The 21,005-nt window shown below is 42.8% G+C and overlaps 1 protein-coding gene across 1 annotated transcript in view; it reads right to left on the bottom strand.

Moving 5' to 3' along the window:
- The window catches only part of FBXO10 (F-box protein 10), a 68,817-nt gene extending 49,764 nt beyond the window's left edge, over positions 1 to 19,053 (bottom strand). Inside the window, exons 1-2 of the mRNA XM_082657264.1 lie at positions 18,955 to 19,053; positions 15,796 to 15,888 (exon numbers count right to left, since the gene is read on the bottom strand). The gene's annotated coding sequence lies outside the window, so the exon portion shown is untranslated. The remainder of the gene's footprint in view (positions 1 to 15,795; positions 15,889 to 18,954) is intronic.
- Positions 19,054 to 21,005: the final 1,952 nt, after the last annotated feature.

The raw sequence follows: 21,005 nt of genomic DNA, 5'->3' as shown, positions 1-21,005 counted from the left end.
AGGTGTTCAAGAGTGAATCAGAGAATCCTAAAGAAACGCAATCTCGAAACCCAATCTCGACAGCCTTCCAGGTGACAGGCTTCCCTATGGCGTCATGCAAGTCTGCCCAGGAGGGCCCTCTCTGGGACCCAATGCTAATGGTCACTACTCCAATCCTCAGGAGGATGTAGAGACCCAAATCACAGTTACTCAAACTACGACCACCAAGCCTGATTACTGCATCCAACCTCACTGCTGACTTGAACCTATTTCACTATCTATTAGCGTTCAACCCAGTCAACCCGCTGAATGCTCCATGCGACATCCCACAGTACCCAGCACTGCCAACTCCTGTCCCAGATGAGTCGCCACAGCGGCCCATCAATAAGGAATACACTGGGCCACCAAAATTGAGCTACAGAGAATACAGCAAGAACCAAACACACCATCTAATACCTAGCACAAAGCATGACTTTAAGTAAATGAATAAACAGAAGTGAATTGCCATCATACCTCTACCCCAATTTTTTGGTGAATAATTAGTTCTTGCAAACTTATATAAATTTACTATATAAACACAGCTTCAAGGGCCCTCCCTCCCCCCACAAAATTCCTGCATCTACACAGAAATTCTTACATAGAAATTCTTAAAGTTTCACTGTGAATTTAAAAAATTAGAGAATTAAAAATCCCTTTTATTTCTCGTTCCTTTGTTTTGCAAACATAGCCCTTACGGAGTGTGAGGGATTCTAGGATGAGAAAGAAGTTGACAGGAAATGGACACAGCTAATAACAACCTGAGAGAGAAAGTATTAAGCATAATTGCAGCTTACAGAGCTCAAGAGGAAAGAAAATCTTTAAACCAGACTTGGTGGGACTTCCCAGAGGTTCTTAAAACATGGCTCTTGACCATTCCTCCTCAGAATCACCCAGGGCCTGTTCCTAGCCCCACTTCAGATCTCCAGAATCAGAATCTCTGGGGTGGGAATGTAAATTGGTGCAGCCACTATGGAGAAGAGCATGGGGGTTCCTTCAAAAACTAAAAACAGTACCACCATATGATCCTGCAATCCCATTCCTGGGCATATATCTGGACAAAACCCTAATGTGAAAAGATACATGCACCCCTATGTTGACAGCAGCACTATTTACAACAGCCAAGACATGGAAGTAACCTAAATGTCCACTGACAGATGAATGGATAAAGAAGATGTGGTAGGGCTTCCCTGGTGGCGCAGTGGTTGAGAGTCCGCCTGCCAATGCAGGGGACACGGGTTCGTGCCCCGGTCCGGGAAGATCCCACATGCCGCATAGCGGCTAGACCCGTGAGCCATGGCCGCTGAGCCTGCACGTCTGGAGCCTGTGCTCCGCAACGGGAGAGGCCACAACAGTGAGAGGCCCATGTACCGCAAAAAAAAAAAGAAAAAAAAAAAGATATGGTATATATATATACAATGGAATATTACTCAGCCATAAAACAGAATGAAATAATGCCATTTGCAGCATCATGGATGGACCTAGAGATTATCATATTAAGTGAAGTCAGAGAAAGATAAATATCATATGATATCACTTATATGTGGAATCTAAAAAAATGATACAAATGAACTTAAGTTACAAAACAGAAATAGACTCAAAGAAAACAAACCTTTGGTTACCAAAGGGGACAGTGGGGGGATGTGGAGATAAATTAGGAGTTTGGGATTAACATATACGCATTACTATATATAAAATAGGTAAATAACAAGGACCTACTGTATAGCACTGGGAACTATCCTCAATATCTTGTAATAACCTATAATGGAAAAGAATGTGAAGAAGTACATGTATCTGAAAAAGTGTGTATATATATATACCTGAATCACTTTGCTGTACACCCCAAAGTAATAATAATACAACATTGTAACTTAACTACACTGCAATAAAAAAAAATTAAATTAAATATAAGAAAAAAAAGAATCTTTGGAATGGAACCAATTACCTGCAACTTTACCAAGATCCCTGGTGACTGTAATGAAAAGCACCCCCTTTCCCCACTTTGATGCAGCACTCCCAATAAAGGGCTCTCAACCCTTTATTGGGAGCTTCAACCGTTTCCGTGAGTGGCTCTCCCAGTATCCTGCAAAGTCAGAAGACCTAGGATTAAGTGGTATGAAAGCCTGAGCAAGTCACTTAACCTCCCTGGGCCTGGTTTCCTCATATGTAAATAGGGGAGCTTGATACCACCCCAAAGGATTGCTGTGTGGATTAAAAGATCTAATGCATACTGTGTTGATAATTAGTTCTCTTTACCAACTATTTCCAGTTTCCCCTCCTTTTGGCACATGACAGGATTGCACTCTCGGTCCCTCCTGTGGTTGGTTGGGTAGGGTCACGTGACCAGTACTAATTAATGAGTTTTGAGAAGGGATGTGTGCCACTTCTTAACTGGAGCACTTCACTGCCTGTGCAAGATCATCCAGAGCTCTCTTCTTTCCAGCACAGCAACTGGCAACATTTGAGATGATGGCTACTCTGGTAGCCTGGGTCCTTGAGTGATTAGGAAAAGCAGAGTCCCCTTGCCAACCCAAAATGGATACCATGCATGAAACATAATCCTGTGTGTTGGGTTAATAGAATTTGGGGACTGTTTATTACTACAGCATAACCTAGCCCTTCCTGACTGATAAGAGCACGTGAAACTCTAAAGAGTGCTATTATGGAGCTCCTGGAGACCACCCATTCCATGGCTTGTCTGCAGTGATTCAATATCATATTTCCCAATACTGAGCTGAAATCTAGATCCTAGTTACTTCCTCAGTTGGTCCCTGTTCTATCCTCCTGGGGTCACTGGAGTTCTGCTCTCTTATATATGCTGCATATTTGATATAAGCATTAGATGACAAACTCAGAAGCTTGTACTCTACTGTAGGTTCCTCAGGAGGGAGTGGCCTGATTAGAGCTGCATTTTAAGGAGATCATCCAGGAGAGTAACGTTGGGTGGAACACTGAGGGAAGAAACTCACAACTTTGCAAATATTAAATGACAGCTTCTTTCCCTCAGGATGATGTGAGGGTCTCTGGAGGATTTGGGGCAAATGTCCCTGACACAGAAACTACTAGGGCTTCAGTTTTCTTGGGATTCCGAGAAGCTCACCCCACAGTGGGAAGCAAAGGATACTGGATCTGGCCTCTTGCAGGAAGGAGGATTTCCCAGCAGGAGATTTTTCCATCCTTCAGCAGTTGTCTTCCTCCAAAATTTCCCATGTCCCCAACTCTAGGCAACACCCCAAGGCTAGATCGAGACTGGGGCTGACAGTTCTCCCCTCAAGAGCCCTCTGAACTTAGAGAGGATTTCCTTTCATGAAAACGTCCTATTCTCTGTTGTTCCATTTGGCATTATTTACTATATCTTTACAACACTAATCCATGGGGATCCACAGAGCAACAGAGATTTCTATAACCAGCTAACATTTTAAAAAACTGTATTCCCGGGCTTCCCTGGTGGCGCAGTGGTTGAGAGTCCGCCTGCCGATGCGGGGGACATGGAGTCGTGCCCCGGTCCGGGAGGATCCCACATGCCGCGGAGCGGCTGGGCCCGTGAGCCATGGCCGCTGAGCCTGCGCGTCCGGAGCCTGTCCTCTGCGACGGGAGCGGCCACAGCAGTGAGAGACCCACGTACCGCAAAAAAAAAAAAAAAAAAAAAAAAATGTATTCCCACATGATCATCTCAACAGACACAGAAAAAGCATCTGACAAAATGCAACATCCATTCATGATAAAAACTCTCACCAAAGTGAGTATAGAGGGAATATATCTCAACATAATAAAAGCTATTTATGATAAACCCACAGCCAACGTAATACTCAACAGTGAAAAGCTGAAAGTCTTCCTGCTAAATTCAGGAACAAGACAAGAATACCCACTCTCACCACTTCTATTCAACATAGTACTGGAAATCCTAGCCACAGAAATCAGACAAGAAAAAGAAATAAAAGGTATCCAAATTAGAAAAGAAGAGGTGAAACTGTCACTATTTGCAGATGACATGATACTCTCTCTACACAAAGTCTCCACACAAAAACTATTAGAATAAATGAATTCAGCAAGATAGCAGGATATAAGATTAATATACAGAAATCTATTGTATTTCTTTACACTAACAATGAAATATCAGAAAGAGAAAGTTAAAAAGTGACCCCATCTAAAATCATGTCAAAAAAACAAACAAAACCAAAAAACCAAAAACAGAACTTAGGAATAAATTTAACCAAGGAGGTGAAAGACCTATATGCTGAAACCTATAAAACACTGATAAAGGAAACTGAAGATGATTCAAAGAAATGGAAAGATATCCAATGCTCTTGGAGTGAAAGAATGAATATTGTTAAAATGGCCATACTACCCAAAGCAATCTACAGATTTAATGCAATCCCTATCAAAATACCCATGACATTTTTCACAGAACTAGAACAAATAATCCTAAAATTTATATGGAACCACAAAAGACCCAGAATTGTCAAAGCAATCCTGAGAAAAAAGAACAAAGCTGAAAGTATAACCCGTCCAGACTTCAGACTATACTACAAAGCTACAGTCGTCAAAACAGTGTGGTACTGGCACAAAAACAGACATATAGACCAATGGAACAGACTAGAGAGCCCAGAAATTACGCCACCCAGAAATAAACCCACACACCTATAGTCAATTAATTTACAACAAAGAAGGCAAGAATATACAATGGAGAAAAGACAGTCTCTTCAACAAGTGGTGTTGGGAAAGCTGGATAGCTATATGTAAACTCAAAGAAATTAGAACACTCTCTCACACCATATACAAAAATAAACTCAAAATGGTTTAAAGGTCTATAGGTAAGACATGACACCACAAAACTCCCAGAAGAGAACATAGGCAAAACATTGTCTGACATAAATCACAGCAATGTTTTCTTAGGTCTCGCAAGGGAAAAGAAACAAAAGCAAAATTTAGCTTTTGCACAGCGAAAAAAAACCATCAACAAAATGAAATGACAATCTACAGAATCAGAGAAAATACCTGCAAACAATGCGACCAACAAGGGGTTAATATCCAAAATACATAAACAGCTCGTACAACTAAATATCAAAAAAATAACCCAATCAAAAAATGGGCAAGGGCTTCCCTTGTGGCGCAGTGGTTGGGAGTCCACCTGCCGATGCAGGGGACATGGGTTCATGCCCCGGTCCGGGAAGATCCCACATGCTGTGGAGCGGCTAGGCCCGTGAGCCATGGCTGCTGAGCCTGCGTGTCTGGAGCCTGTGCTCCGCAACGGGAGAGGCCATAACAGTGAGAGGCCCACGTACCACAAAAAAAAAAAAAAAAAGGCAAAAGACCTAAATAGACATTTCTCCAAAGAAGACATGTGCCAACAGGCACATGAAAAGATGCCACACATCACTAATTATCAGAGAAATGCAATCAAAACCACCACAATGATGTATCACCTCACACAGTCAGAATGGCTATCATCAAAAAGTCTACAAATAAAAAGTGCTGGAGAGGGTGTGGAGAAAAGAGAACCCTCCTACACTGTCGGTGGGAATATAAATTGGTACAATCACTATGGAGAACAGTATGGAGGTTCCTTAAAAAACTAAAAATAGAGCTACCATATGATCCAGCAATCCCACTCCTTGGTATATATCCAGAGAAAACTCTAATTCGAAAAGATACATGCACCCCAATGTTCAAAGCAGCACTATTTACAATTGCCAAGATAAGGAAGCTACCCAAGTGCCCATCAACAGACGAATGGTTTAAGAAGATGCGGTATATATACACAATGGAATATTACTCAGCCAATTGCAGCAACACGGATGGACCTAGAGAATATTCTACAATACTTAGTGAAGTAAGTCAGACAAAGACAAATATATGATACCATTTATATGTGGAATCTAAAAAAAATAGTACAAATGAATCTACACACAAAATAGAAATAGGCTCACACAGAAAACAAATTCATGGTCACCAAAGGGCAGGGGGGAGTAAATTAGGCATATGGGGTTAACAGGCACAAACTATTACACTATATATAAAGTAGATAAGCAACAGGAATTTACTGTATAACACAGAGAACTATATTCAGTATCTTGCAATAACATAATGGAAAATCTAAAAAATAAATATATATAACTAAATCACTCTGTATACCTGAAACTAACACAATATTGTAAATCAACTATACTTCAATTTTAAAAAATGTATTCAAGTTTTGCCCTTCTTTTTGCCACTGGGGCCTCTGAGCTATGGAATTAAAAGTAACAAATATCCCCTATGGCCTGTGCCTGTAAAGAAACAACAGTGGGAACTTGTTTGGATGGGAGGGAGCAGGTCCTGAGGTAGACCTCAAGCTGTTCCTTTTTTAATGTGTTCCCAAGAGTGTGAGAACTCAGGGCTTCTGTGTGGCCTCTACCTAACCGCACAGTGGAGGGATCCGCATGCCTCTGGGCCACTTGGTGTCCCCAGCCTCAGTGGGGAAGGCAGAGGCCACTCTCTTGGGAGGTGAGTCCCATGAAACTTGGCTCTCGACAAGCAGGCTCTACTGTTTCCCAGCCCCGTGACTTGAGGCAAATCCTTTAACCTCAAGTGAGGTTAAAGTTAGCCTATTTCCTCATCTGTAAAGAGGCTAATGATGGCTATCTTGCTACCCCTCATGAGAATTTTGAGAATTTCCAAAGGAAAAAAATCATTTATTCAACAAATATTCGTCGATTTGTCTACTACTGTGCTAGGCACTGTTCCAAGTTCTGACAAGCAGTAAATAAGACAAGACCCTCAGGGACAGGCAATACATTTAAAAAATAATAACATAAGTGCTAAGAGGAGAAATAAAGCAGGCTAAGGCGTGTATGTGGGCATGCACACATATGCTATTTTATTTTTTTAATATTTATTTTATTTATTTATTTTGGCTGCACCGAGTCTTAGTTGCAGCACATAGGATCTTCTTTGTGGCATCTGGACTCTTAGTTGCAGCATGCAGACTTCTTAGTTATGGCATGCATATGGGATCTAGCAACCCGACCAGGGATGGAACCCAGGCCCCCTGCGTTGGGAGCACAGAGTCTTAGCCACTGGACCACCAGGGAAGCCCCCCACATGTGCTATTTTAGATAGGGTTGTCAAGGAAGGTCTTTGAGGAAGTGACATTTGAACAGAGACCTGAATGACATTTAAAGCCATGGCGTAAGATCACTAGAGAGAGTGAAGATGACCAAGGCCTTGCCGCCCTAACATCTAAAGGGCATGAAATAGAAAAGGACTTGATAAAGGAGAGATTGGGATTGAACCCTGAGAAAACTGTACAGAACTCTGGTCAACGTGAGGCACCGGAACCAAAGCATTGCTGTGCTTTGTCCTGCTGTCTAGGCTGCCACTGCTTCTGAGAGGGTGGCTGCTGTGCCCATTTAGGTCACTGAGCATTATGATGGGTCGGCAAGTTAGGGTCAGGAATAAAACCTCTAGTGACATCTCTGCAGCTCACTAACGCTTTTGTGTGAGTGGATGTGTGGCGTGGGTGAAGGGGACGTGAGGAAGGACCGAGTTTACAGCACAGGGACCACCCCTGTGAGAAGTGAGACAGCACATGCAGACGTAGGGTGGCCAGGTGAACACCTGCTGTGAAGAAATTCACCGTGACAAACTAGACATTCTCTGCCCTCAAGGAGCTTACATTTTATATAATACTTTTATTTATTGTCTGTCTCCCCTGAGTAAAATATAAGCTCCTTGAGGGCAGAAACTCTGTATCACTGCTTTGTATTATGCCTAGAACTATGCCTGACCCACAGTAGGTGCTCGATAAACAATGAATGAATGATCACCATCATCATTATCTGGTATATTAGAACAGCTGAGACTACTGAATAGCCTCAGCTATAGAATCCATACTGCGAGATAGATCCTTGTGGAATAAAAAAAAAAGTAAATAAAACCCAAGTATGTAGTCAACACTTGCTATGTATAGGACTGCGTGGTAGGCACTGCGAGGAGTCAGGAATCAGATAAAGACCCCACCGTCAAGTCTGGTAGGAGACAAAGATATCACTCCCAACGCACCACCCCCACCCCCGCAGAAAACCCCACAATACAGGGGAAAAGTGCTCAGTGCCATAAAAGAGGGAAAGCCCGTTTGTAAATAAAAATATGTATGAATAAAAATGTGACCCTTAGCTAGTGGAATCAGCCAGTTATAATAGAAGGCAACAAAAACATCAGGAGCTACTGTTTACTTAGCACGACTGTCTGAAGGGAACAGCATTAAGCACTTTTCATGCTTTTATTCTCTCAACATCTCTTCAAAGCCTTACAACTCAGAATGTTGTTTCCAGGACCTAAGAACTGGTTAGAAACGCCAACTCCTGGGCATCATTCCATACCTACTGGATCAGAATTGACACTAACAATTTCACCAGAGAATCCATATGTACCATATGTTTAAGAAGCACTGATTTAAAGTATGTGTCTTCATTTTACAGATAAAAAAACTAAGTGAGAGAACTTAGGTGACAAACGGCTTACCCCAAATCACTCTGTTAGACTGTAGCAGAGCCCCCTTTTGAAGCCAGACCTGACCCCAAAGTCTGGGTTTTTAACCATTAAGCCAAGCTTCATGGGAGAGCTGGCATCTGAGCTGGACTCTGAGATATGGGTAAAATTGGTGCATCCAGAGAATGCAGGAAGGGGGACTGTGGGCAGAGGAAACAGTGTCAGCCAAGCCTCCAAGCAGGAAACTTCCAGCTGGGCTGAGGACACAGTAAGGAGAAGCTCCGTCTGGCCGAAGCTCTGAGAGCCTGAAGGGGTCAGGGAGAGAGATCAGCTGGATCAGTTCACACAGTTGTTAACCTGGGGGGCAGTGACGAGCTGCCTCGAGACCCAGCGCAGATGGCCCTACCCCATACTGAGATGAGTCAGACAAAAGGGACACAAACGGCTTCTAGTTGGGGCTCTGCCTCTCTCTCACTGTGTAATCTTGAAGGCAGGGACTTAACTCTGCATTCATGTCCCACCTTTGTATAATAAAAAAGAATGCACTTATTTCCTACCTAGGGGAGGCCACATCAGTATCAAAGTGGTGGGAATTTTGCTTTTAATAAAAAAGGGGCGGGGGGAAAACCAGGACAGTTCAGAACTTTATTTAATATTTTCAAGGGAAAAAAATATATTTTCCTCCCACATTATGAGACATACTAAACACCAGTGCAAATAACTATTATACAAACTGCATTCATTGAGGAACTGTAATGGGTTAAGGATTTTAGATTTTTCTTCAAATCAAAGTACATTTCCTAAAGTTTTGTGGATTTTAGTTTGAAAGTACAGAGATTAAAATACGGTGAACCATGAAAGAGCCCCATACATATACCTACACCTACACACACTATTGGAAAATGAAACAAAACTTATAATTTTGAAGATGACAAAAATCTCATCCAGGCTTTCTATCATTTCTTCAAATCTCAGTTCTCTTCAGCCTGAGAGATAAACACTTTCTTATTTTCCGCTCTGAAATCTGATAACACAGACCAGAATGCTGTGTTCTGATGCACGTATAGTGCTTTCTGATTGTGGCTGGGAGCTGTAAGGACCCTTTCTCCCTCCTTCAATGCACTGCCCATTCATTCTCACCTAGGAGAGTGCCCTGGGTCAGGAAACCCAAAACCTGGGTTTTAGTCCTGATTCTGATTCACTGGGTGACCTTGAGGGGGCAGGGAAAGATGTGTTGAGAGCTTATTAAATATCAGGTGTTTTTTGTATGTCATCTCAATAAGCACTTCTAACAACCAGAGAGGTGGTAGTCTTCTTATGCCCAATTCCAGGAATAAATGGATAAACCGTTTTTTATTTAGTTAGTAAGCAGCACAGCTTCTGTTCCCAGCCTGGACTGAGTCCAAAGCCCCTGCTCTTTCCACTACAACAGCCTGCCTCCTAGTTTCCTGCTTCCTAGTTTCCTTTCTGAGGTTCTGGGGTTCCTAACTTGTGACATGATAGTCAAGGACCTTCTATCCTCACCATTACACATAAACTCACAGATCATGAAATAAGGATGAGTTTACTCCTGCAACTGTTACGCAGTAGAGTATCACACAGTGTCTGAGTTGGATGTGACACAGCAGTACTCTGTTAGGAAGCCTGGCCCAAAGATTTAGGATCTCAAGCCAGATTCTGGGAAAATCAAGGCACCTGTGCCCAGCAGCAGACCTGCGCCCAGCAGGGAGCTGTGCAGCAGCAATGAGGAACGAATACAGACCTTAAGCCGGCCCCAACCAACCCGAACCAACTACCCCAGATAGTCCCACCAGGCCAAGCGCTGGGTGTACAGGATTCTTTATTGTAACTGAGCTAACAACGTTTGTAGCTGCCGACCATCTGATGGCAAAGAGTGTGAGTTTTCTTTTCAGAACTGTAGTACTGGAAGAGCACTGGCAGCAATAGCAATCCACCCATGTAGGCACTGCCCCTAAGTTCTGAATGTCTGTTCTACTGAGTCTTCTGACTACAAGTACAAATAAGGGAGAGCTTATCATAAGAGTATATGTGGTATTAAGGGTACAGGATTTTATGGAAATACAAGAATAGGGCTTCCCTGGTGGCGCAGTGGTTGGGAGTCCGCCTGCCGATGCAGGGGACAGGGGTTCGGGCCCTGGTCCGGGAGGATCCCACATGCCACGGAGCAGCTGGGCCCGTGCACCACGGCTGCTAGGCCTGCACTCTGGAGCCCGCATGCCACAACTGCTGGGGCCCGCGTGCCTGGAGCCCGTGCTCCGCAACGGGGGAGGCCACCGCAGTGAGAAGCCTGCGCACCGCCATGAAGGGTAGCCCCCACTCGACGCAACTGGAGAGAGCCCGAGCGCAGCATCGAAGACCCAACGAAGCCAAAAATAAATAAATAAATAAAATAAATTAAAAAAAAAAAAGAATAGAACCATAGTAGGTCTGGGCTTCCCAGAGTCTAGAAAGGTCTGGATCAATGGCAGCCCCAAGGCCCTCAGCAGCTGGAGTCTGGGTCTTCACTCATCGCATGATTCAGTCACTCTCCAAGGGTCTGCTCCATTCTCTTTTTGCCTGGAGGCTACACAAAATTTTCTCTACCTCATTGCTTCTGCTTCCTCCTAAGATCACTAGCCAAGACTCCTCAAAGACTTGACTCTACCTCATGGCTTCTTTCTATATACCATTTCAGCTTCGATTTCTACAGCTATGTCCAACTGTAGTCCCCAGTTCAAATTTCTAAGAGAACATGCATCTTTCTTTCCACTAGGTCACATCAGAGGTCCCCGGTGAGACTATGAATTGGCTGTTCTTGGGTCTGACGTCCATCCCTGGTTCCGTAAGTTCTGACCAGGGGGCAGGGATAGAGTAAGATTTTATGGTAGAAACATGGATGTCTCGGGCTGCCCCTCCATGAACAGGAGTTGTGGATGTAGAAATTTCTCTTAGAAAAGGCTGGGGGAATAGCAAGCACCACGGCTGACATGTTGAAAACATCTCCACATACTAGAGAGCCCCACACCTCTGCTGCTGTGGACCACCAAGATGTCCTCAGCCAACAATGGTGAAGTGCCCAGCGGCTGGTGGGTGAAGGAGGTGGTTGTTTGACCGGCCTCCTCCTTCCCTGTCAGTGGGCTCATGAACAGGTAATGTCCTCCCCTTTTTCTTCTTGTACAGATTAACTGAGTTAATTCCAACTGCAACCTCTCTAAACCTCTTCTTTCTTTGTATCTCTCCTTCAGCCATTACTCAGTGTAGGGATGGTTGGTAGCTGTAACTTTTGTCTGCCTGGCACACCTTCCCTCTTTTGGTTTCTTAGAAGAACCCCACTCCCACTTCATTTAGTCCTGGTGGGGCTGTCATTCAGAGTGCCTCAGTCCTCCATCCACCAAGGATGGATACTTGACCCAAAGTAGGTGATCAGAATATCCCCTCCCCCTTGCCAGAGATAGGGACAACTCAGAAGAGTCCATCTGAGGAACGAAGCCAAATTAAGACAAGCAAGGTTGAGTGACTGAGAGAGACAGAGAGAGAACCCTAAAAATATTTTTTGAGCCCCTATTTCCAGCTATGCAGTTTTATAAGCCAATAGATTTTCTTTTTAAAGTTAAGAGTGCCTAAGCTGGTCACTTGCAACCAAGAGTCCTGACAAATATACACATAGTTTTCTCAAGGAAATTCTCTGCTCTCTCACTTTTTTCCTCCCTCATCTCATTTGTTCCATTTGTGGGTGCTTAAATGACTCTAATCAAAGTTGACACATTGTATTACAACAAGTCTACCACTAAGCGTCAAGGGGAAAAGACAGTTCAGATGGTCTAATGTCCTGGTACTGTCCAAAAGAAGAGTAGTGCTATTTATCACTTCCATAATTTATCAGCTTTGGTTAAGTTAAAATTTCAAGGGTAACCATTAAAGAAGAGCTAGTGCATAATGTCCAAACTAGAAGGAAAAAAGCAAATGATTAAAAATAGTGCCCCACCCACCTCAAAAAAAAGGGAAAAAAGAGCTAAAATGAAATGGAGTTCTCGCAGGACAAACACACTGAAAGCATAAAATATGAAGACAAACTTAAACCTAAATACATCTGTGGTTATATTAAATGAATATGGACTAAATGTTCCAGTTAAGAGACAAAGGCTATAAAAAACCAAAACCCAATTATATGCTATTTATAAGAGACATATCCAAAACACATATATACAGAAAGGATGAAACTAAAAGGATGGAAAAAGATATACCCTGCATAGATTAACCAAAAAAGATGGCGTAGCTATACTGATATCAGATAAAATAGAGTTTAAGGCTAAAAAAATTCTTTTACTAGAAATAAAAAGGGCAACTTCATAATGATAAAAGGTTAGCACACTAGGAAGTACAACAACTTTGTACTTGTATGCACTTGATAATTGGGCTCAAAGATATAAAGCAAAAAATTAAAAAGGGGAAATAGACAAATTCATAATCACAGTTGTGTACTTTAACACATTTCTCTCTATAATAGCTAGAACAGGCAAAAAATCAGTAAGGATGAAGACTTGAATATAATTAATAAACCTGATCTAGTGGCATTACATAGAACCATTACATAAAATCCAATAACTTTAGAATTCATATTATTTTCAAGCACACATGTAACACTTATAAAAACTCACCATAAACAGAACCCTAACAGAAATATCAACAAATTTAAAAGATTAAGATTATACAGAACAAGCTCACTGACTACAATCAATTAATAAAAGATAACTAGAAAATACTCATGTTTGGAAATTAAGAAACACATTTCTAAGATACCTATGAGTCAAAGGGGAAATCACAATGGGAACTAGAAAATATTTAGAAATAAATGATTAAAATACTACATATCAAAACGTGTGAGCTCTTGCTAAACGGTATTTGGAGAAAAATGTTTAACCTTAAATGGAAAGAATAAAAATAAAAAGTATAAAAATTAATGGAACTAAGCATCCATTTCAAAAAGTTAGAAGAAAAACCAAAATGTATACAAGGAGAGTGAATTTTTTTTTAAAAGAGCAGAACTTAAAGAAATAGAAAACAAACTTACTACAGAAAAAAACCTATGAAGACAGAAAACAAACTTACTACAGAAAAAAACCTATGAAGACAGAAGTTGGTTCTTTGAAAGGAACCTCTACTGAAGCTCAAGAAGAAAAAAAGAGAGAAAGCATAAAAATGAAATCAGAATGAAAAGGGGATATTGCTACAGATGTTGCAGACATTAAAAGAATAATAAGGAAATATTATAAACTTTATATAAATTTTAAACCTTAAAAGAGACAAATTCCTAGAAAAATATTACTTACTAAACTAACTTAAGAAGAAATTGAAAAAATTGCCCTAGCACCATTAAAAAGGTTGAATCTACGGTTAAAAATAACATAAGAAAATAAACTTCCAGACCGAGGTGGCTTCATCACTGAGTTCTCTCCAATATTCAAGGGACAAAGGAGGGGAAACTAATATGGATGGTGGAGGTGGAAGAAGATGGGCATTAGTTTGACCTCTGGACTAACCGCAGCAGCAGGGATTGTAGTTTGTCCCACTAACCTTCCTCTTGTAAGTTTCCCCAGAAATTGTGACCAACCAGAATCCTGGAGAAGTTGTATCTGGATGGAGTGAATTTAACATAGAAGGGAATGTATCAGATGGACTATAGAGAAAACCATTGGTGTCCCACCCAGATCCTCTTTACTGGCTAGCACATCCATTCCCCAGATAGAAGTGTCAGCTGATAACAACACACAGAGGTCCCTTCTCCAGAAAACTGCCACCTCAACTAGTTCTCTTCCTCTCCTCTTCCCATCCTGCTTCCCTTATTCTCTTCCTGAGCACTTCTCTCAGTATACCATTTGAGCATGAATCCCCACTTCAGGTCCTGCTTCTACAGAATAGGGTCTAAGATATCAACATTTAAGAGGATGAAAAGAGACGCACGGCGGGCTTCCCTGGTGGCGCAGTGGTTCAGAGTCCGCCTGACAATGCAGGGGACATGAGTTCGTGCCCCAGTCTGGGGAGATCTCACATGCCGCAAAGCGGCTGGGCCCATGAGCCATGGCCGCGGAGCCTGCGCGTCCGGAGCCTGTGCTCCACAACGGGAGAGGCCGCAACAGTGAGAGGCCCGCATACCGGAAAAAAAAAAAAAAGTCACAGAGTAACAGATACTTTTAAAACATATAACTGACAAGGAACCACTAACCAAAATTTATAAAGAACTCCGATAAATCAATAAGAAAACTGAAAAACAGGGAAAAGACTTAATACGCAGTTTACAAAACAGGCCATCTGATTAACCAACAAAAAAGTGCTCATCAGTAGTAACCAAGGAAAGAAAATTAAAACCACAGAGATATCATTATACACCCATGAGAATAGTTTAAAAAATTTAAACCAACAATACCGAGTCATTTGCAAGGATAAGAAACAACTAGAACTCTCATATATTGCTGGTAGGAAAGTAAATTGGTACAATCACTTAGAAAACTATTTGGCATTATCTAGCAAAGCAATTCCACTTCAACATATATAAACTCATTCACATACACAATAGAAAATGTCTAAGGATGTTGTTCTTGGCTGCACTGTTCTTGTGTTGCTTATAGTTTCTGAATACCAAGTATCTGTCACCTATAGGATGAATAACTACATTGTGACATTCACAACATAAAACACTTAGCGATAAAAGTAAGTGTGGTCAACACATGGATTCAGCTCACAAATAAGTTGAGCAAAAGAAGCAAACACAAAACGCACACAGTATGATTCTATATGTATGAAGTTAAAAAACTAGTAAAAATGAACTGTATTGTTTGGGAAGGCAAACATAGGTGACAAAACTACAAAGAAAAGCAAAGAAATGATTATCATAAAAGTCAAAATAGTGGTTTCTTCTGGGGAGGCGCTTATGATTTAGAAAGGGTACTGAGTACTGGCAATGTTCTATTTCTTGACGTAGGTGGTAGTTACATGTGTATTTTCCTTAGAATTGTTAAACTATACATTTATGGGCTTTACTCACTTGCATTCTTGTTGTATCTCATATTTTTAAAAGTTTAAAACAAAGACAATGAAATAGACATACTGATTATTTTCTAGTTCTTAGGCAAGTTGAGGGAACTGAAAATCCTTCATTTTTAAATTAAAACCTGGCACCCCCAAATCCCTAACAGGATACATGTCAAGTAAATTTTCAATAATGCCTACTTCTCTTAGAACTATAGGTGGACAGAGTCTCTCAGGAACAGATATACGCTTTCCCAAGAGTCACCAGAGGATTCCTCTTACCTACGAAAAGTGAGATGAGTAGGCGTCCAAAGTCCTGGAGTAGATATCTTGGTTAAAGGTTAGCATTCCTGAGTATCCTCAGTAGGCAGAATCCTGGAGAGGAGTAGAAGCAATGTGCCAAAAAGCTTTGGGTTAGGGTTAGGCAGAGAAGGGATTCAGCCTCCAAACCCTGATAAAAGGTTTGAAAATTGGGAAATCTATTGGGTGATCTGGAGTGACCCTGACCAAGGCTGCTAGTAAGAAAGGGCCCTATGGGCCGCCCAAACAGGGGAGACTGGAGGAACCCAGCCTGGTGACAAGCTCCACACATGGCCCAGAGTGCGGTGCTTTGGGAGAATGGCTAATCACGTCAGCACAAACTGAAAAAGCTCTAAACTTGGAAGCCAAGCATGGTATCAAGCTGGCAGGAACGTGGTCCAATAAAGGCACTGAGCAGCAGTGACCACACATCCTTAGACCGTGCAGGGCAGCTCTTCAACTGTGGTATGATACAGCTGTGTCAGAAATAACAATGTGGGTGGACGGCTCAGACTCTGCAGTTCTCTCCCCTCTGGAGAGTGAAAGACTGACTTCTTTGGAGTGTTTGAGCCCCCGTGGGGCTTGGAAGTGGAAGACATCAGAATTCTCACTAAAAAGGGTATTAAGGGGACTTGGGAGGTTATTTGGAAAAATAAAGAAACATGTGACTGCTTAGAACCCAACTGGTGAAATGAAACACACAGGTTAAACATCCAAAATGAAACAGACAAAATCTTAACCAAATGTCTCTGCTTATCTACCTTCATGTACACAATATCATGTGTATAAGTAGGAAACTAATACATCACTAAGCTAACAGAAAGAGTAAAGAGAGAAATAAGGAAACATCTCAGACAAAGCCCATGATAGGTGACTTAAGAGAAGGTTCATTCATTAAGGCAAACTGAAAGAACAAAATGCTTCTTGTACTGTCTATTTATTACTATGTGACTGACATACGTAAAAGGAACTTGTTTCTTTTAAATCTTCCCTGAAAAGCTTCTCAATATGTGATGTCTTCTTGGTTGCCCAAGACAGGATCCTTCCCACCTCTGAAAGCTCTTGCTGGCTTGCAATCTACATCTTTATCAGAGCCCCACTGATTTGCCCCTTGCATGTGGTAATGCCTTTGGATTATCCCTCCAAAGGTTCTGAGATACCTAAACCAGGGTCTATATGTGTTTTTATCTCTGTTTCTACTTATTCCCACTCCTCTTGGCCCTGCCACTGATGCACTATTGTTAAAGGAAACAGGTGGGGAGGGAGGAAAGAATAGTATGACTGCACTGTAACTGAAAAAAAAAAAGAGAACCACCACCAGAAAACAAACCCATAGGGAACGGGGACTTCTTGACCATGTATTACTTAACAGCTACTTGTGCTATCATAAAAATACAATTCATCTGATAACCATGGAAACCAAAATGAAGGCACTGTGGTGAGGGTGGCTCTTTTCAGGAATCTAAAAACAGTAAGAGGCCTGAAATCAGAAAAAGAAATCCAAGCGCTGCAGGCCAGAGGAAATCCTTTACTAAAAGCCCTGACAAAGCAGCATTTTCTCCAGTCTCTAAAATCTCACCAGGCTTCAACAAGGGCTCTGGGACTGCTGTGACTGATCATGAAACAATTCAGGCCTCTCTGTGTGCTTCTCTGTCCCTTGGGGCCAGCTGCTATGAAGAAGGCTCACTGGGAGCTGGAACTTATTATTTTAAATTGTACCAAAAACCAGCAGAGGAACGTGTGTGCGTATTTCCTCTCCAGCTCCTAGCAGGTATACAAGCACGAAGTGCTCCATAAATACCTGTTGAATAAATGAAGAAACAGGCTAGAACTCACGGAAAGCAAAGCGTCTGGTAAACAGTGTGTGTTCTTTCCACCACCCAGTGCCAACATTCTGTTGGGTCCTGAGAAAATCAAAGTCCTGTCCTCAATTCTGGGTCCAGTTTCTCCATTTGCCTAAGGAGACAGCTGGATTAGATGGTTTCTCAGGCATCTTCCAGCTCTGACAGTCAATCACTGTATTGTGCTTTTTTTGGTGGCAGCACATGCCTGGCACTTTTCTTTCCCCTCAGAGGGAAACTGATACCCGTCTGCTCCAGTAATGTTCCCATCCTGCCTGACTCATTTGGTAGAAACAACGGGTTCACATGCCAATTGTAAATGAGAAGGCAAAGGGGACCCAGACAGAAAAAAGAGGAAAGGGTTCCACTTGGTCCCTTTCTTAGGAAATCAAAACAGCACTCTTTTTAGGACTAAATACACAGAAACGGATGTGTGATTATTCTAAACATCCCTCACGTGAATGTCCCTCTAGCTTATTAATACTTGTACTAACAGCACTAATTACTGAGCATTTCTCTGCCGGACACTGTGCTAAGTCCTATTACACTCAATCCTCACAACAATCTCATGAGCTGTTAAGGTTATTATCTTCTTTTAACAGATGAGGGTTCTATCTGGCTCGAGAACGCACAGTAAGTGGCAAAACTAGGATCTGAACCCAGGTGTAACTGACTCCTGAGTTCTGGCTCTTCAAATGGCTTTTCCATCTGTTCTTCACTGTAGTCCTGTGAGCAAGGGAGGTCAGGGGTTATCACCTTTACTTTAAAAATAGAGAAACCGAGTCTCAGAAGAGGTCTGCGACTTGCACAAAATACAGAAGACACTTAAAAGGTGCCCGGCCTCAGACACTCGCTCCTGCGTTCCTAGGTGAGGGTTCTTCCCATCTCTAGTCTGCTTCTTCCTCTTCCACTTTCACTAACACACTCGCAAAACCTCAAGGCTGAAGGCAACCGCAGAGACCCACCTTCCCGGCCCGGTCGTTTCACAGGAGAAACCAAGGCACAGCTGTTCTCCGGCGCAGCTGAGCCTCCAGGTGCCAGCAGAGAGCGGGAGCGCGGGGCCCAGGGCGGCCTGAGAGCACCATTCCTGGTCCCGCTGGGGCCAGGTGCTCAGCCTCCGGCAGGACCGAACCGGACCTCCTCGGCTGGGCGCCTCGCAAAGCGCCCTAGGTCCCCGGGAGGCAGCCCCCGGCCGCCCGCGCCCCCTCCCCCGGGCCGCTCCCCGCTCCGGGGCCGGGGCATCCCGGGGACGCGGGCAGAACCACTTTGCCCGCAGCCTCCGCGCGCTGTCCCCCCTTACCTTGCCGGGAGCTCTCCGGGACACTCGCCCACAGAAGCGCCAGCCGCGGGCGTCGGGGCCGCAGCGAACACGGCGGCGCGCGGCCACGGACCGCCGGTCACGGGCTGCCGGTCACGCCTTGAGCCCCGCCCGGGGGCGGTATTTGCTGGGCAGGTATTTGCTGGGCCGTTGAGAGGCGGGCTGTCACGTGACGCGCAGGGCGGGGGATGACGGGAGCGGCGGTCGCGCGGCAGGGCTGGGCTTCCGGACCACCGCCGCGGAAACGAACTCTGCGGAGTCTGCGCAGCGGCGTTGGATGAGTCTTCAGATGCTGCGAAGTCGAGTTTGCGAAGGGGCAATTAAGGCTTGTACTGCGTGGCCCCACAGGGGCAGAAATAGAATCACTGGGTGGAAATTGCAGGGAGGCAGCTGGGGTCGATATAAAGAAGATTCTTCCAATCACCAGTTATCTATCAGTGTAATGGGATGTTCCAGGAGGTAGTGAGCAGCTTTGTAGGTGTGCACATAGGGGCTGGGTTTACACATTCAACAAACTGACCGCTGGCTATGGTCCAAACAATATTCTGGGAGTATATATTAAATAATTTTATGTATAGCACAATACCTGCCACATAGTAAATGTTATCTAAGTGTTGTTGCTGCTGTTATGGGCACAGAGGTGAACAAAAATATGGTTTCTGTCCTCAATTTTTGATTGGAGAAGGTAGACATTAATCAGATAGCACTTAAATAAATATATATTTAATTTGTGGTAAGTGCATTGAAGGAACCCAGATTTAAAACTAGGGGGCAAGGGAGGGTGGTCAGGGAAGACTTTTCAGAGAAAGGTAAGGAGTTAGCCAGCTGGAAGAGAGGCAGGGAAAACCTGTGTGAAAGCTCTTGGGTGGGGTGGGGCAGAGGAGAGAAGATTGCTCTTTGGGTAAATGGAAGATGTCCAGTTTGTCTGAAGCTTATTGTGTTGCCAGAGAACAGTGTAAGTGAAATTAAAGGCAGGTAGGGACCAGATCATGCAACATTTAGGTCACAATAAGGATTTTAAAATTTTATATAAAAGGAAGGCATTGAAAGGATGGAGGGTGTAAGTGATTTGACACCTTTTTTTTCTTTATAAAGTATGATATTTTGAAAATAAAAATTGGAAAAAAAAAGTATGCCAGCTACTATGTGGAGAATAGACAGAAGAAAGAGTGGAAGCAAGTAGATTGGTTAAGACTTGGACTGGAGTAATGGTAGTGATGGTAGTGAAGATGGAGAAATAGATTTGAGATACTTTTTTGAGGTAGTCAACCTGGCTTGATGTGGGAAATTAGGGGGATTCCCCAGTGTTCTAGCTTAACCTCCTGACTGGGCCCATGAAAGGGCTATTTAGTGAACTATTGTAAGGGGAATATATTGGGGAGGAGGGTGGAAGATGAAGAACTCAGTGTTTGACTTGTTAAATTTTAAATGCCTGTGTGCCATCCAAATGAGATCAAAACGCATTTGGATACAGACCTCTGGATTTTAGAAGAGAATGTAAGCCTCAGAAATTTAACTTAAGACTGCTGTGAAAAAGAAATCATTGCACCAGATTGAGGTTTGTAATAGCTGATCTATATGATCCCATTGACCTATCTCAGTCCTTAGTTCTACAAAACGTATTCTATAAAAATATATTACATCTATTATTACCATATGATGAATATAGTATTATTACTAAACTCAGGTGAGGCCCAAGTTACTATGCAGCTTCTCTTTTATAAATGGAAAAAAACACACACACACACCCTAAGGCCAACAATTTATTTTAAGCAAAGACAAAGCTGTACACACAGTAGCTAGATACAAATAGTAGACCACTCTGACTTAGGTCAGATCAGATGAGAACAGGGGAGGTTCACGCTACAATGAGCATGATGATTTATCTCATTATGTATGACTGGCAAAGCTATAACATGTTTAATCCTCTGAAGAGTGTCCCATTGTATGAAACTGGTAGTCTAGATGTCTGTCAAAAAGCAATCAAAAGCCCGACTTTCCGGATTTGTGTCAGCCAACATTATTGTTTTGGC

The sequence above is a fragment of the Grampus griseus genome (genome assembly GCF_964374135.1).
Source record: "Grampus griseus genome assembly, chromosome: 6".
Taxonomy (NCBI): Eukaryota; Metazoa; Chordata; class Mammalia; order Artiodactyla; family Delphinidae; genus Grampus; species Grampus griseus.
The sequence above is the reverse complement of the archived record's forward strand: the minus strand, read 5'-3'. Positions and strand labels throughout refer to the sequence as shown.